Source organism: Lagopus leucura, unplaced genomic scaffold (assembly GCF_019238085.1).
Source record: "Lagopus leucura isolate 7727_CA_CO unplaced genomic scaffold, USGS_WTPT01 Super-Scaffold_100008, whole genome shotgun sequence".
Lineage (NCBI taxonomy): Eukaryota > Metazoa > Chordata > Aves > Galliformes > Phasianidae > Lagopus > Lagopus leucura.
The window spans coordinates 2,688,364-2,706,565 of record NW_024962265.1 but is presented as its reverse complement, the minus strand read 5'-3'; the positions used below and the strand labels follow the sequence as shown (position 1 = coordinate 2,706,565).

The window sequence follows — 18,202 nt, the reverse complement described above, 5'->3', positions numbered from 1 at the left end:
TGCTTCAAGCTCGTCATGAATTCGTCCTGAAATGACCTCATGGAGAAACATAGCTGGGACATGTAATGTTTCTCTTTACCAAACGCCTACAACAAACAAAAAGGAGGCGTCTTAAATATCAGTTCACAGCTAATAAACACAGGCACGGTCCACAACTTTTGGACCACACATGTGAACTTTGAAAGATGAGCATATACATCAAGAAGTCTGAAGTCTACAGATCGATGTGAGCAAACCGTTACATCTGAGAGCTGCCCAGAGCAGCTGGATGTCCAAATCCAGCATCCAAGCTTCCAGAGCTGCTTACAAAAGCTCACCTTTTACTCTCCTTGCTCACTGGGTACCAAACTCTGCACCAGGAACAAAGCCCACAACTGCTCAGGAAAACAACTGGATAAAGCAGTGTTAATACTGTGCATGACCAGCAGTTGCAGTGACCACTCACCAAATACTTTCCCAGGCCAAAAGCCTCCCAACCATCTTGCACTGGCATGTGGTGCAACTAACTTCAGGTCTTCTGTAGAATGAATAAGGGCTCCAAAATGGATCCCTTCACTGAATTCAAATCTCTAACTGCAGTTCTGTTGATGTATATTTTAACACAACCTGCATGCTGGCATTCTACCAGCATATGGTATACCAGCATACCACCTGTGTGTGTTTAATTTGGAAGAGCTTAAAATGAGAGAAGAAATGCCACTAGAAAAAAAAAAATGCTTATACAGAAAAGGGGTGGTTTTTTTTGGTTAAATGGAGCTAGGTCACTCCAGATCAAACACGAAGATCCCTCTGTACAATTATCTTTAGACTGCTTTTCCATGGCAGAACACCAAGGAATTAGAAATGTGAAGGAAGCCAAAATTCTCTGTTTAGAACAACAATCACAAAAAGAAGAGCAAGCCCTGCTACTTGCTGTTTGAAATTACTTCTGCAAGAAGCAATCTTGGAAAAGTCTCCCTTTAGCTCTACGAAAATCAGACATCAGACAAGGCTCATCATGCAAGCCCTTCCTCACAACCCTGGGGATCAGATGGATCTCACCCTTCGCAGTGCTGGTCAGCTGAGAGGAACTCCTGGTGCCCAGAAGAACCAGAGCTCTGCAGAACCTGTATTTGCATTACAAAATCTGAAAAGAAGTTATTGCAAACAAGACATAGGACATACTGCATCACTGGCAACAATACCTGTGCAGAATCTGAAATCCTTCATCAAGCATCCAAAGAGAAAGTACCAGAAATATCTTACTGAAATAACACTGGGATTCTGCTGAAGGTAAAATTGGACAATTTGAAAGAAACTCCAAATAAACAAAAACCCCATTATTTGCTGACAGCTGAGAGGTCCTGAAGACTGTGCAGAGTTAACCTCTTTCTTCTCATGCAGGCCTCAATCACAACAACAAATCCTTACCAGTGATTTCTGTATAAGCAAGGACTATCTGCCCATTTCCTTTAGAACTGTAAGAAATACTCAGCAACAGAGCTGGAAGCTAACATATCCTAAAGAAATCGAAATACTGCCCCACAAATTCCATGTGAATCTTCTTTTCCAAACAGCTAATTCGATCCAAGAACTCTGTATCCTCTCATATGTGGAGCAGACAACTCCTCATGCGAGTATTCTCCAAGACCACAAAAATTTCATCTTAATTTTTCTTAATTCCTGGCAGGCATTCACTGAAAACACCCTTCATCTAATAAGGCCTGACACTATCCCTGAACTCATATCAAATCTACATTTATTTGATGGGAACAAAGTCACAGTGTGGTTGCGGGATCCTTCAGCTCTCCAGAAAGTACCATCCTTCCCCAAATTAAGTTAATGACATGGGACCAGTGAATGCTACCAAAGTGAACAACTGCTTTCAGCCCCATTCCAGACACCCCTCGGTGGGCACGTTCAACCTACATACAAACCAAGACCTGCTTTCATGCAGCTGAAATAAAACCCAGCAGCACGTTATGTAATCTACATAGTTTTTAGACCCGTCTGCATTCTGACAAAGCACAGACCTGAGGAAGCAGCAGACAGAAGAAAAGGGAACAGAAAAAGTTCAAGAACCCCAGCCCAAAAGCTGCTAAGGAGCCTGCATTTGCACACTTACACAGTATTGTCCATTCACCCACACAAATCTGAGCTTCAGCATGTACTCTCCTACTGCTTCAAGCAAAACAGCACGAAATTTCCAGCGACTCAGATCAGTCATTTGGATGAACGATCTCTAACTAATATGCTAAAACACTTTTTGGAAATAACTCAAAAGGTTTTTTTGGGGGGCAGTCTATGAATAACTCCAGAATGACACAAACTCATCTTAGAAACCTCAAGAACAGCTCCACAGCTATATCACTGCTGTCTATACAGAACAACCAGAAAGTGGTAATACAGAAATTAAATCTCACCTTAGAGTGATTCAACTCAATCAATTTCATCAGTTGAAGACATACAGTTCTCATTCATTTATGCATTTTCTACAACTGCAGAACTGCATTGCTGCTACTTCACCCAGACCTCCCTGAGATCTTGCAGCATGAATACAAAACAGGAATTGCATGAAGTACAAGCAGTACCTGACATCTCTAGCATATATACATTTGTACTTGCTCACTTTCAAGTACAACTCTATGAACCATACATCTCACGGCCAAGCTGCCCCACTGTATTTTCAACAGTATTGTAAATGCCATTACAGCGATTTATCAGTTTACAGATCTCTACATTTTACTTTAAGTTCTAACCTTCCTTTTCTCTCTCAGGTCAGCCAGAAAGAGATAGTGTCATTTCACCAAAAGACACCATGAGCCTTCATTGCCCTGTGTCATGGGATAAAGTCAATTATCTTTTTAGAAGTTTGTAAGATGTCCTGTTTTGGATTTTATGAAAATAATAGGGATAACATAGCAATGCTAGGCAGTATTTATACAGAGTCAAGGACTTCTCAGCTTCTCACACAGCCTCACAAGTAAGCAGCTGGGGGTGCATCACAACAGCTGAATCAAACTAGTTAAAAGGATATTTCATACCATGTAGTAACCTGCTTGGCATTAAAAGCTGGGATGAAGGAGGAGGAAAAGGGATGTTCAGAGTGACGGCATTTGTCTTCCTAAGAAATGGCTATTTGTGATGAGCCCTGTTTCTCTGGAAGTAGCTGAACAACTGCCTGCTGGCAGGAAGGGGAGAGTAAATTCCTTATTTCCCTTTGCTCACATTCAGAGTTTGTGCTTCACCCAGTAAACTCAACCCATGAGTTCTCACACTTCTACCTTTCCAATTCGCTCCCCCATCCCTCCTGAGAACAACAGCAAGTGTCTGCATGGTGCTGAGTTTCATGTCCCAGTGTTCAAGATAGCAAAACTTCCTCAATCACCATGACGACTGATGACCACCCTCCAGTTCAAAGGAGCAAAATGGGATCCAATACACCTGATTCCAGATGTCTGCAATGGACTTACATGCATCCTGGGTATTCAGCATCCTGGTACAGCTGCTGTAGAGTGCCTGACCCAGCAGGGTCCAGTCACAACACATCTATCTGACCCCATGGAGATGCCTACAGCAGAATGAGCCAAACTGCTCTCTGAATTTGTGGCTGGAGGCAGGATCCACAGAATCACAGGGGTTGGAATCACAGAATGGCCTGGGTTGAAAAGGATCACAACGATCACCCAGTTTCAACCTCCTGCTATGTGCAGGGTTGCTAACCACCAGACCAGGCTGCCCAGAGCCACATCCAGCCTGGCCCTGAATGCCTTCAGGGATGGGGCATCCACCCCTGGGCAACCTGTTCCAATGAACTTCCAGTTGGAAGGGACTTCTTGGGATCATTCCTTGTTTAAGTTCAGTCTCCTGCTATGCTGGATGGTGTAACATGTGCTAAGAGGGCTAAAGACACAATCCCCCAAACGTCTTTTCAAGAGGTACTGTGTCACATTGACTCACTTGACTATCCCAGCACATGTGAAAGCTCACAAAGCTCAGATACCCTCCTCCTTCCAACACAAGTAAGCACAGTAAGAAAGGGGAGACACATGAGGGAGTCCAGCATGACGGAGGAGCTACATTAAGTCCCAACACACCATTCTTAGCCCAGTGCAGAAGACGAGCCAAGGTCCGTGAAGATAACTGACAGTTACCAGTGACTAATGCTGCTTCTTGAGATTCATGTGGCTTAATTGAAGGATTTCAGAGACATAAATTCCCAGTATTATCAATGTGATGTAAACACTACATTAAGAGACTTAATTACCACTTCTTCAAATAGCTCTTAAAACCCACAACAAAGCAGGACTTGATGCAATCTGCAAGATGCACACAGGATCTTGCTCAAAACACTCTCTGCCAAAGAGTGAACCTACTAGTGATTACAACATACTCAAGCTGCATACTTGGAACAGCAGCATTCTCCACTTTTAGTTATGTAACTAAAAAGGGGAACACTCCAGAAATTTCCAGCATTACAGCCTGCCTTCACAGCACACAAAGAACCAGCATCATCTCAGGTCAGAAGACAACTTACGACAAAATCTAGCAGTAGCAATTAGCCAGGAACATGTGCATTTAACTGAGATATGAGAACTGCCTAGTGATGTGCTGCAACACAGAGAGCACACCTCACACAAATGAAGTCACTTAAAGAAGCTCTGATGAACTGTGTATTGAGACACCACAAAAATTGCCTGCTTTGCTTTAGTACTGATGAAAACAGCCACAGTACAATGAGGAGAACGTTCTCACTAACAGTTAATTAACACGTTAAGAACAACGTCTCTTTCCACACACACACACAGAAGGGACTCCTGTACAGATCTCTACTTAGATCTTTGTCATTTAATATGCAACCATAAATTACACTGAAAATTATTAAATGTGAGAACTCAAGTCTACTGAAGAGAAAACACTGGGCAAGTCAAGGCGTTATTCTCAGTCCTTTTTTTCCAGCTCGTTGTAGCATGACTAGGACAGAAAGCAGAAAATGAAATTCAAGTAGATAAATGCAAGGTCCAATATCTGGGAAAAAAAAAGAAAACAACTAACTACACACAGACAGTGATGGGTTCTAAATTAGTTTATTCTCATTAAGAAAAGCCTTGAAGTCTTTATGAATATGATAGCTTTATGAAAACATGGCTTTCACAAAGGTTGATGATAGCAGAACGCAACAGGATTTCAGGAATAACTAGGCAGAGAACCGAGACAAAGTAAAGCAGCAGCAGTTTGATGCTGACTCATTTGCTCCATGTTTGTACCCTGAGCCCTGCACACTGCTTTGCTTCTCCCATCTTAGATACAGGGTGACAGCAGTATGCCAAGGATGAGAGTCAGCAACAGCTTCCACAAGAGGAAAGGTGATACTAAGGCAAGATTCCTCAGCCTGACAAAGAAATGGCTGAAGGCAAAGCATATGGGGTACGTGGAGATAACTGCCTGAGCGAGAGGCAAGGGCACTGCACAAACTGAAATGAGCTGTACACAAAACCAGTCTTCACAACTCTAAGACCTGAAGGAAGACAAGGGGGATTCACATTAGAGAAACGCATGGAAGCTATGATGATGTTGTCATAGTTCAGGACTCCAGCAGGCTGCTGGACTCTGCCCTTGGAAGCAGGGCTGCATTCCCTCTTTCTGCACACTTCCTGAAGGTACAGCTGCCCACTGATGCTCAGGAAAATGATTTCAGGCTATGTGTCCTATTTTGAGTCATTATGGGCACTCTTGTTTTCCTGTTACTGAAATAAGCAATTGCTCAAAAAAGAAAACAAGAACAACTAATAGTTCTGCTGCTAAGGTAACTTCCTACACTTAAATCACCTAAAACCACCGCACATTCAGTAATGCGAATATTCATTCAATCGCTGAACTTCCCTCCTTCAGCACAATTTTGTATATGCTGCTAACACAGACTGCTGATGATGCTCAGTTACTCAGGGTAGCTGAAACAGTAGCTGAGTAGGAAAAACTAAAAACGAACAAACCACGAAGATGTACCTGACTGGACATTAAAGCACATCAATGAGATTCAGTTGTGAAATTCAAAATATCTGTGAAAACAAGTTTGAAGTAGGCTATGTGGATTAAAAAAAAAAGATAAGTCAACAGACTTTGAACTGAGTCCTAGAGAAGGCTGAGTCTATAAAATTATGATCATCGTGGAGAGAGTAAGCAGGGATCAGTCATTTACCTCCATTTCAGTACAAGAAATGGAATTCAGGTTTGAACAGATATGATCCTTCGTTTACTGTTGTCATGCTCATTAATCTGTTGAACCACAAAGTATTACACGTGCTAAAACTTCTTATGGCTTGAAGATTAAACAAATTCAGTAGTCAAATCCTGTAAGCTAAGCAAGTTACCCAGCTCAGTCAATCCTTGCACCACAAATGTCTGAAGACCAAAGAGTGCGCACAAGGAGAATCACGGGGCTTTGCTCTGTCCTGCATTCTGTATTTACTCAGTTATTTATACCACTGCTGGAAAAAAATGGAGCTCTGGATGGGTGCACGAGAACAGCTGCTCTTTAGTCTCATACTTACTACCTCTCCAAAAATCATTTTACCTTGCACAGGTAAAACATCCCGAACAGCTGGCAGGTTTTCATATCTTCCCATCCCACTGCAAATACACAGATGTTCACAATTTAAAGCTGTGTTCCATCCCCCCACTAAATACATAATTCTGAAGTCTTACACTGCCTTATATTGACGCATCTGGAAAACTTCCTTCATAGTTTTCTCCTCTCATCTCTGAGGAGCCAGAGAGGAAAGATATGGCCCTAAAAATCTTGAGATCCAGGACTTTACGTAGAACCCTGACGACTGACGCTCCCAAAATCACTGCTGAACATCATTTCTACAACATCTTAATGAAATGCTTGATGTACTTGACCAGGCTGACATATCTTAAAATATCCAGTAGAGATGCAGAGATTAGCTGCCCCAGATAAAGCCTAGGCAAGAAGGTCAATTCATTATTGGAGTTCCCATCCCAAGAAATGGAAGGTGTTTGCTGCCTAACCCTCCTTTCTCCCTATCACCTCTATGTTTTTACTGCTGACTTCTCTTGCCAGAAGGGAAAATTCCCTTTGAAAACCCCCAACCCAAAAAATACCTTCATCTCCCAGCAACAACACGAAAATGTTATCTTTCTAGGAAGCAGTACTACTTACATGACAAAAATCACCCTGTATTTTAGTCACCCTTCTAGACAACCTCACTCTAGCAGACTCCTTCAATACAGCTGTACCAACAGCACCAAAACTGAAGGAGAGCTATAATAACCAGACAGATAATTAATAAGAGCTTTACTCTATCACTAATTCCCATTTCTTCTTTCAAAAGGAGCTCAAATTACCCCAACATGGAAACCAACATTTCTCTCCTTACAGAAAGAGTACAAAAAAAGTTGCACTTGTTCTAGCTGCAAACAGCACTAATCCTTAATAGCGTGGGTTGCAGAAATGAACTCTATGTTGCCATCTATAATCGCTTAAAGAAATCAGAACTAGTGAACAAATCAATGCTTTAAGTTTCTACTCCCTTTCCATAACATAATTTATCTCAGAGATAACAATCAGTAAAACAGAAGCTATATTCATAGATAAGAATTCAGTTCTGCCCAGCCACTCCATTTTCTTTAATGCAGTCTAACTGCCTAAAATTTGTTTCTATTAAAATGAAAACGTGCATGCTACACTAACAAACCCTCAAGTACTCTTGGTATTGAACCACCATGCTCAAAGTCTGGAAAAACTGCCAAGGTGAGACATCTCAGTTGGAAATAACTGGGTTGTATCAGTAATCAAGTTCACATCCACCAAATATATTTCTGGATTAGGAATGAAACGTAGAAAAAGAAGTGTGCATACATGAAATTTACATATAAACACACCCAGAAGTATCAAACATCCAGGCTTAGTTACTGGACTAAATCAACACTATGAGGTATGTGCCCCCAGAAGCTGTCATCCTTTCCAAAGGTGTAGGCTGAGCAGCTCCCTGAAGCTCCCTACCTGCTTTCCACCATCAGCTTCAACACCACCTGGAAGTTTCACATTTCACGAGAGTCACCTCACCCACACTATTTGGGGGGAAAAAGAAAAACTGAGGCACTTGAATACGACAAAGATGCTTTCAAAACGTGCCCAGGATGAAGCTCTTCTCCTCTGGGATTGTTGACTCACTTCAATCAGTTGCTACATAACTATCACGTATCAGTCTTACACACATACACCTGGACACTCTTCCACAAGTACACAAGTTACCTTTCAGGGTTACCCATGTTTCTTGGAAAGCAAAGGATTTGGATCCACATGTACATGCATGCACACAAACAATACCTTCCTCTACTGCACTGTATGTCAGCTTTACATTATATTCTCCATGCTTGCTGCAGATAGTTCACCAGCATATTTTTTCATAGGGTAAAAGCAGTAGTTCTTCCTTAAAAAGAAAAGCCTCCCTCAGCTGTATATTGAGAAAACTGAACTGCCTGAAGCAGTATCTCAAAATAAACGATCTAATAGTTAAGCTGTGACAACAGTAAAACTAGAAATAAGTATTAGGGTATGAAATGACAGTCTCACTCAGACTGTACCTACAAACATTAGCTTCTGAGATTCTGTAACAGCTCTAAAAGGTAACAACTGACTAGATTAAATGGCCTTCTACATATATTCCATCAAATCTAAAAGCTGCCATCAAGCAATTTCTATTTCTTCTTGGACCCACCGTATCTAAAAAACAATGATCCTCTTGTGCTGTAAAAGGCATGGAATGTGAAATCCCATCCACATCCGAACAGAATCCCACAAACATTTTGGCAGTAAAAATTTATTATGTAAAGTCCAGATGGTATCCCAAATATTTCTGCTTTAAAATTTAGAATTTTTTTTTCTTAAAATAAACGACACAAAAGCATCACACCCAAAACAAACTACACAAAAGCATTAAACTAGGTAACCAAACTTAACTGAGCAGTTATTTGGACTATGAGAAGAACGTGAAATGTGGCTTTCTCCATTTAACTTCATTGTCAGAAATGAACAATATTTTTCTATTCAAGTACGTCTGAATGACTGGCAGAGAAGGAAGATATAACAAGCAGATAGGTCCAGCAACATGCTATACTTCAATAATGATGTTTCCAGTTCTATCTAGAGCCTAGGAGCTCTCCATAAACTTCTGTAGTAATGTTTTAAACTTTCAGAGCTGAACTCAGCATTTTTGGGTTTTGTTATTCTAATAGAGCTCTTTTCCTTACCTTCTGGTCCACTATGACATTTCATCTCCTAAACCTGTCTTAGAAATGTTTTTAGCTTCACCAGAGCAGAACTGAACCTGATCATCAGTTAAATCAACTTAATCGCTGCACACTCTTTAGTAAGCCATGAGATAAAGAAACAGCCTTGACCCTGCCATTTTGCTGTGAACCCACTCCTTTTATATCCACCACTCCACTGAACGCCAAAGAAATCTCAGTGCACTTGACATGAAGTCTCCACTTCCTATATTTATGCTTCCACTTATGTACACTCCATTTCATGTACACTCTGTTTCAGTCCTTACCAGCTTAAAATCATCTATGAGTAAAGACAGCAAAATCCATAAAACAGTACATGCAAATGTTTTACTTATGTGATGCACTGTTCACCCACATTGCTCTTCCATTACCATTCTCCAATTTTTTTTTTTCTTAATATATTTGAACAGAAAATTTAACACTGAAGGATCTATGACCATTCTAAGTGAGCTCCGACTGGTCATAGAGGGATTGCTGCTCTTAGACAAACTTTCAGTAATTCCAGACAACAAACCAGTATTCTTTAACTGTGCTACCTGAACTGTGCTGGCAGAATCACATTCGAAACAGCTGAAAACGAAGTGCTCTCTCCAGGCAAGAATTCCGTGCATCTGGCACACCAACACTTCATCCTTTTTAATTATTCCACAGGTGGTTGCCTTGGAAACTGCTGAGTAGCTCTTGGATTTGAGGAATCCAGAATGAGAAAACAGCAAGCCTTTATCACCACAGCATTCACATCCATGGTGGTTACAGCAACAGAACAGTCGTGAAAACCTGAAAGAGATGGATAAAATGAGTGGAGTTCAGTTATATTGCTTTATGCTTTAAAAAACACAATTCAGTGAAAGTGAACAGTTAACAGTGGATGTAAACAAGGCTTCAGGGAAATACTGCTTATGTAGCTTTGCAGCACAGCATTTCACCTTTGGGAAGGTAGCACGAAGGAAGGAGCTCATGAGGTCAGCTTTCAAGATCAAGCTATTTGAGACATTCCTCTGCTTCAGTAGAGGTTTCCCTTAGCATCCGCTCAAACTGCCTGAAACTCACTGCTATTGTTTTTCTTCAAATGAAAATAGAGTTAACTATAATAGATCCCACCGTGGATGCTGAACCATCCTACTCTGTATCATTCAGCTAATTGGTCCAAACTTCATTTAGGCTTTAAAAACAGAAAAGTTCTGTTTGCTTGGAACACAGTTAAAACCCAAGCAAAGCATCAAATTCTGGGCACATATACACATGCACACACCACCGTGCAGAATCTAGAAATTGTACTTTCTATCACTGACCACATTTTGAGTTTTCATTATTCAGAATCAGTTTTCAACGTTTCCTAGTTTTCCATTAGCCAACAACAAGTAATTATCTAAAAATAGTTTCAGTAAAATTATCAATCATGCAAATGATCAGCCTTGCACCCACAGACTGTCTCTGTTAATAGATCCATAGTGACAGTGAGGCTATCTCAAGGCCTCAGCTGACATGCAGTATTGCAAATTGCCTGCGGTGACCTCCAGTGACAGAGACATGGATGCGGGCTTGACCCCACCTTTCCCTGAAAAGTCCTAAGAACATGTTTGTTAACTCTAGGCTAGGTAGTTTATACTATGAATTGCCTTCACCTGTGCTCCCAGGGCTGACTGGTTCCTTTCCCCAGGTGCTCAACCAATGGTTCAGGCCGTGACTCAACAATTCCCATATAAAGGCCAAGTGCAAGGTCCTACACGTGGGTTGGGGCACTCCCAAGCACAGATACAGGTTGGGTAGAGAATGGCTGAGAGCAGCCCTGAGGAGAAGGTTTTGGGGTTGCTGGTTGACCAAAGACTGAATATGAGCCAGCAATGTGCACTTCCAGCCCAGAAGGCCAACTGTATCATCCTAGATTGCCTCAAGTGAAGTGTGACCAGCAGAGTGAGGGAGGCGACTCTGCCCCTCTACTCTGCTCTTGTGGAACTCCACCTGGAGTACTGCATCCAGTTCTGGAGCCCCCAAGACAAGGAGAACACAAAGCTGTTGGAGTGGGTCCAGAAGAGAGCCACGAAGATGATCAGAGGGCTGGAGTACCTCCCATACAAGGACAGGCTGTGGGAGCTGGGGCTTTACAGCCTGGACCAGAGAAAGCTCTGGAGGTCCTTATAGTGGCTTTCCAGTACCTGAAGGGGGTCTAGAGGAAAGCTGGGGAGGAACTTTTCATAAGGGCATTTAGCAACAGAGCAAAGGTAAAATGGCTTCAAATTGGAAGAAGGGAGATTCAGACAAGCTATTACAAAGGATGAGAGTTAGTGAGATAGTGGAACAAGTTGCTCAGAGAGGCTGTGGATAACACCTACCTGGAGGTGTAAAAGGCCAGGCTGGATGGGGCTTTGAGCAACCTGGTCTGGTGGGAGGTGTCCCTACCTATAGCAAAGATGTTGGAACTAGATGATCTAAAGGTCTCTTCAACCCAAACCATTCTGTCATTCTGCTGCTTATAGGGAGGACAGACCAACTCCTGCTACAAAGTCAATTCTAAGAGTGCTAATCTGTTTTTCTTCTGAACAAGATCCACTACATGACCAATTCCTCAGTTTTAGTCCTTTTCACCCACTTAGCAAGATGCTCCCACAGAACACAGCATGCAGTTCTCAACAGGTGCTAAACCCTCCCACTTTCATTTGCCTTACACTCAGAGCAGAAGACCAATATCTCAAACTTGCACTGCAAGGCCTGTTTTACCTTGACTTAAATCCTACAGTCTTCTAAAAACAGTTCTCAAAAAGATGAATTCTGAAGGCTTTGCCTGTAGCAGCTGACGGAGCTCATGTATCAACCCATGACATAAATCCATCCCATATAATAATGGTCTTGAAAGCTTTGTCTTTTTTTCCTCTAAAAACACATTTTGGAACCCTCTTCTCTACCCTATCCCCTGACAAGGTGCTCCTTAGAAATATGGAATGCCAGTTTTCCACCTACAGAAGTTTTCCCGTGATGCTGAAGACAGCAGCCAGAGCAGCACAAACAGGGAACCCTGATCCCAGCGTAGTTAGCAACAAGGCTAGCAGCACGGATAAAGGTAATTCAAATGCAATGCTGCATTAGGGTCTTCAAAGAAGAATCGAGGAGGGTCAGACTGCCAGAACCTAATGAACAGGATCCGATTCTCAATTCCCTTTTTCCTCTTTGGAAACTGAGTTTAGGTCATCAAGCAAAGCGTGCTTGAGCTACTATCACATCTACAAAGCAGGCTGTTTTGCTCTTGGTTTTATCCACAGCTCTACACTAAGTCCAGAAAAATCTGACCACCTTTTACTGTGCACTCAACACCCATTTCTCTACTTACAGAACAATTTCAAGTCTGCAAGATTTGAAAAGCACAGAACTGTTAAGAACAGGCACACTGCTTGTACTTTTACCACTTCAAGTACACACAAAGCTTTTACTGAGTACAAGACTTTCTTTTAACTGCACGTTCTGAATGTTTTTAAAACGCACACATCACAGACCATACATTCAGTACAAAGCAACGGCAGTGAGAGGGAGCCTTTCAGGTTTCCTTGAGAAATGAAGTTAAAGCTCCCAATGACTCCAGAAGTAGTTGAGTAAAATCGCAGTAATAATTCATCATTTAAGAGTCCCCAGTAGGAAACAACACAAACTGTTCATTTCAACAATGCCTACTGATTAACTCCTCTTACATCATTTACCCTTACCCTAAACAGAGTCAAATGCTATTTTAGCAAGATGTGTGAAACCTGGATACCTTTGAGAAAGCTTGTCAGTTTCCATGTTCCTATTTGAAACATAATAAGAAACAGCAGCAATCTTCGGGAAAGTTTTATGGCTGCCCAGAAACTCCCTTCTCACATATTTCTGGGAAAAGACCCCACATTGTCATGAGAGTTATCTGCTCTTCAACATGGCATTTTTCAGGGCTTACCTCCAAGTGAAATGAAGTACAAAAGTAAATACAAAGGAATCTCTCCCAATTATACTGAAGTACAACTTCTAAATTAGACTGCAAAGCCTTCTTTAAACTATACCACACTAAATGAGGACCACAACAACACTGCCATTTTACACCAGACAACATGCATCTGCACAATGTATACAGAAATCTAATATGAGCAAGAGTCACCCACTTCTGTCTTCAATAAAAGCCTTAATTGAGAGTTTTAAATGAGAAATACGGGAGTTTCCCCAATGAATTCACAGGTAGCCTGAAATTTCCACCCAAGAAAGTTTTTCTAAAGATTCAACAAGAATCAAAATAGGTACAAAGAGACTGATCAGAACATGAGGCGCCTTGTCTGGAATGCACACCACCACCTACCAGCCAGCAACCACACAACAAGGAACGAGCAGACAGCTAACAAGGCTGAGAGGCTTGTCAAATAGAAGCTAAGAAAGCTGAACAAGTGGAGCAGCAGCAGAACATCCTTCAGACAACTGCATGTGGGCACCCCGGGAAGCTTTATTTAAGACAGAGCAATTCAAATAACAGCAGCCAAAAAGCCTGAGTTGTGGATACACAGGCAAGCAGACTTCAAGTGAAGTGGCTTCCTCAAACTCCAAAGCAGTGGTAGGACCTCCAGTGAACGGGGCTGTTAGGAGCCCCTGCACAAGAAGGAAGGATAAAGAACAAAGTACTCTTGCTTTGTTTCTCAATTGCAATGGATGTGAAAGGCAATCTGTGCCTGCTCGGAGAACCTGTGAAGTCAAATGCAGTAAAGTAACTCACAGGTTATCTAAAACCAAACGAAACACAAAAGGAAAAGTTACTTTTAAGTCAAGCATTTAGAGTTAACTGCACAGAAGGGAGACGGATGGGGCTTTCAGCAACCTGGTCTAAAGGGAGCTGCCCCTGACTACAGCAGGGAGTTGGAACTGGATGATCTTAAGGGTCTCTTCCAACTCAAACTGTACTGTGATTCTGTGATATGGTATCAGCATACTGAACAGAGAGAACGCAAGAAATAGTGCCAGATGCTTCACTCATCAGCACTGTTGCCTAAACAGAGCTGGAACCTCTGGAGAAGAAAACATAGCATGCATTTTTATGCAACAACTTTCATTATAGTGAGAGTCACTGGTAAACATCAATACAAACACAAAACATGTTTAGACAATGCCAGAAGTCCATGCTTTCAGCAGTATCTGCAAGAGATTTTTTCCACATATAGAAACCAACATCACTGTCTGTCACCCTAGAAGACTAGTACACAATGTGACTGTTTTCATTTCCAATAATCATGTGAAATCCATCCCCATTCAACCAGAAGCTGGCAAGATAAGAAATACAACCCTGGTAATTGCAGGCCCATCAGTCTCACTTTACTGACTAGAGAAATTCTGAAGAGCGTTCTGTTGAGTTACTGAAAAATATATGAAAGACAAAGCAGTCGTTGGTCACAGGCCATCAGGGAAGACCTCACTGCAAGCTACAGCTTCACCAAGAGGGTAATTGGGCACTGGATTATACTCTGCAGGCAGTGCTCAAAGCACCAAGCTGTTGGAGTTCAAGGAACATCTGGACAGTGCTCCCAGACACAGGGTTTGGGTTTTGAGTGCTCCTGACTGGAGCCAGGAGCTGAACTCAAAACTTCTTATGGGGCTCTTTCCAATTCAGGATATTCTGTGAATGTCTGTGTAAGGGTGAACTGTACAGTTTTATCCAGTCACAGCGCAAGGCCTGGAGCCATTCCACCATCCACTGAATAATTCTGCATTGCTCCTGGGACCTTGCTCTTCAGAACTTCCTGTGCCAATCAATAAGGTGAGTCTGACTGCCACATCGCTTCCCAGGTCTTTTAGCCATGCTTTAAAAAAAGAGCTGTGCTTCCACTTCTCTACTCAGTGGAACTTTACCAGACAACCACAACTTCTCAAACACAAAGGACAGTGGCTTAATAGATTCTCTCAGCAGCTCCCTCAGGACCCTCAGAGGCATCTCATCAGCTCTCACAGGCTCATTCCTTGGGCCACAGATGAAAACTCAACAATTATCACAACAAATGTCTCTTTCAGATTCATAAAGGTTGGTGATCTTGTATTAGTACGGCGCATGAAGAAATATTTGTGAAGTGAGAGCTGTCAGTGACACTAAGAAGAGATGCGAAGACTCAGCAGAGAGCCTGTAACTCTTTATATCTACTGTGAAGGTTGCCTGGTTCAAACGCAGCTCATCAGCTCCAAGGCCTAGCTCAATACTGTGTCTTACAGCTTCCCATTACCTATTAACTATCCATTTATACCTTTAATACTGAGTTTATTTTTTGGAAGATTTATATGTTCTTTTGTATTTACACAAAAATATGCATTTTTCACATATTAAATACAGTTCTGACATACTGTGAATTTGCTCTTTCAACATGCTGAGATTGAGACCGATTTGCTCCACATGAAGCCCATAGAAAGATTGTCCAAAACCTTTTCTGAGTGTCACCACAACAGACATTAAAACTTATCAAAGCAATACTTGGACAACATTTGCTTCTAAACTGCTTTTGCTACATAAACTGCTTTTTTTTATTTATTTCAGAGTTCTGACATATGCTGAAACAACAGATGTGGTTATTTTATGTATGGTTGAAAAGTCATGATGTTAAAGCCATGAGGACCAAGCCACAGATGCAGAAACAACAGGGGGAGCCACCATTGTAACTATTATTTCTAGCATGAAATGGCCAAGAACCAACAGCTGAAACTAACTGCAGCTTCACCATCTGCTATTGAAACAGCCACCAAAACAGGCAGCTAAACTCACTGGTAATTTTGCTTGCCACTTCTCATCGCTGACCATTCATTCCTGCCCCTTTTCCAGCTGTGTCTGTTCACACAGCTCTGCTCTGAACCAGATCTCGGTACCAGCCCTGCACAAGACTGGCGTTGCTGCAGGTTCTGCAGTTGGTTCCCTGCACAGCTGTACAGAGACCAGGCCAGCACTAGAGGCCAGCACTGCAGCCATGCCAGCTGGCACCAAAGCAGGAAGTGACTGCTTGTTTCAGCAGCTCTGCCATTTTATGCCAGCTTAAAATTGCTGCGAAACTACAGCAAACTAGAAGCCAGACATACCCAGGTTAGAAATGCAAACAGTACAACGAAGAAGAAAGCACAGAAAGCAAACACAAATCATTCAACCTTCATTTTTCAGGAACTTTAAAATAAGACTGCGTGCCTTTCTGAAGAAGTTTTTCAACAAATGCCTGCTCATTTTTTAGTCAATCACAAACTACGAAGCTCAAAGCAGGGGTAGCCGTCACACATAATGACCCACAACACCAGATGTCAGACTGACTGATTCAACAGATCCTTCCTTCCGCCTTACATCTTTGAATGCATGCCTGCCTCAGTTCTCTCCCTGGTTGGCAGATCTGCACGCCTTTAGCAGTTGGAAGCAACCGAGTCAAATTTAATGATATTCCTGTCTGAATACAGTTAGGGGTTGAACCTGATATCTTCATACAGGAGCAAGTTCTAACACTTGATCTTGAATTCATACCTTGTTACAAAGGAAGCAGCAGAGGTCCCACATGTTCCTGTTACTAAGCTAGCAGTGATGAGGGAGAAAGAGCTACATTGTGCCAGAACCGGTTACCAACCTCCTCAAAACTCTCAGCTGTGAACACAGTGAGAGATAATTTTGCTTGCCACAAGCAGACAGCTTCAGTGAGTAAGAATCCTCATGTACAGCAGCAGTAAGTAGGAGGGTCAAATCAGAACTCTTGGCTTTCAGTTCAAGAGAACCTTCCTTCATGTTTTAGAGATACATGCAACTGCTGAGTTACCGAGAAGACCTCATTTAAAACAATTTTGAAATAAGGAAGCTTTACATATCTAAACCTATATACTCTGTAAGGCCAAGAAAGATGGAAGACATGATAGAGGGCATGGCAATAAAGAGTGCTGCCTGCAGCCAAATGCCCATGTAATACTTCAGTCTCTCTCAGTCACAGCTATACACACACACTACCTTGGGGAAAAAAAGAAAACAAAACACTCAGGGTATGTAGGAGTCTATTTCTAGTGCTGCCAACCTCCGCCAAAATTCTATTATTCATTTTAAAATAAAGATTACACTCACTGAAGCACAGGATAGTTACATTACACAGCAATACCTGCCAGGAAAGTAGAAATGGAGCAAGAAGGAACAGAGCAAGACATCAGCATTCTTTTACATTCTCTTCCCCTTGCTTCCTGTACAACCAGCTCCCTGAAGCAAAGTGGAATCAATCAGCACTAGTGACTAATTGTACATTTAAATCCAACGCAGAGACACAACATGGTTGAAGCAGCGAGGTCAGGGCAGGCAGCAGAGAGAAGGACTATCAATATACAGGATGTGAAAGAACTGTTGGAGGACAAAAGGTGGTCACCTATTACACTAAACTCACGTTTGGCATTACGTACTTTGAAAGCCAACAAGAATATACTGTAAATGAAGACGTCACACAAGCACCTCAACCAAGCGTCTTAACCATCAAGAGTCTTTAAAGGCCCTGTGCACACTGTACAAATTCACATCCTTTGCTCTACATTTGCTCTTTCAAGTGGTTCAGTTGTGGGACTTGAGACAAGCAGCTGAGCACAATGCTTGTACCTTACACTGGAGGTAAACCAGGACAGCACCAAAACCCACTGGTGTTCTCCTCCTTCTGTTCTTGGCATTGTTTGACAACAGTAGATCATAAAGCATTGAAAAGTTTCTCCTTTAGAATACAAAATAAGAAAAAACATTTTACTCATATGCAATAATTACCCGGGATTACTAACCTGTAAAGGAAACACTGACACCAGCAACCAAAGGACAATGAGAAGAATTCTTTTACTGTTTAAGTTATGATGCTGACTGCACTTGTTGGGGCCAAGTGGAATTCTTCTCATGTAATAGGCTAATTCATCAAGGGCTGATTTAAACAAGACAACA

The 18,202-nt window shown here is 41.9% G+C and overlaps 1 long non-coding RNA gene across 2 annotated transcripts in view; it reads right to left on the bottom strand.

The window, feature by feature from the left end:
- The window catches only part of LOC122180714, a 116,476-nt gene that overhangs the window by 71,967 nt on the left and 26,307 nt on the right, over positions 1-18,202 (bottom strand). For both annotated transcript variants that reach the window (XR_006179209.1, XR_006179210.1), the window contains exon 2: positions 9,831-10,071. This is a non-coding gene — a long non-coding RNA (uncharacterized LOC122180714). The remainder of the gene's footprint in view (positions 1-9,830; positions 10,072-18,202) is intronic.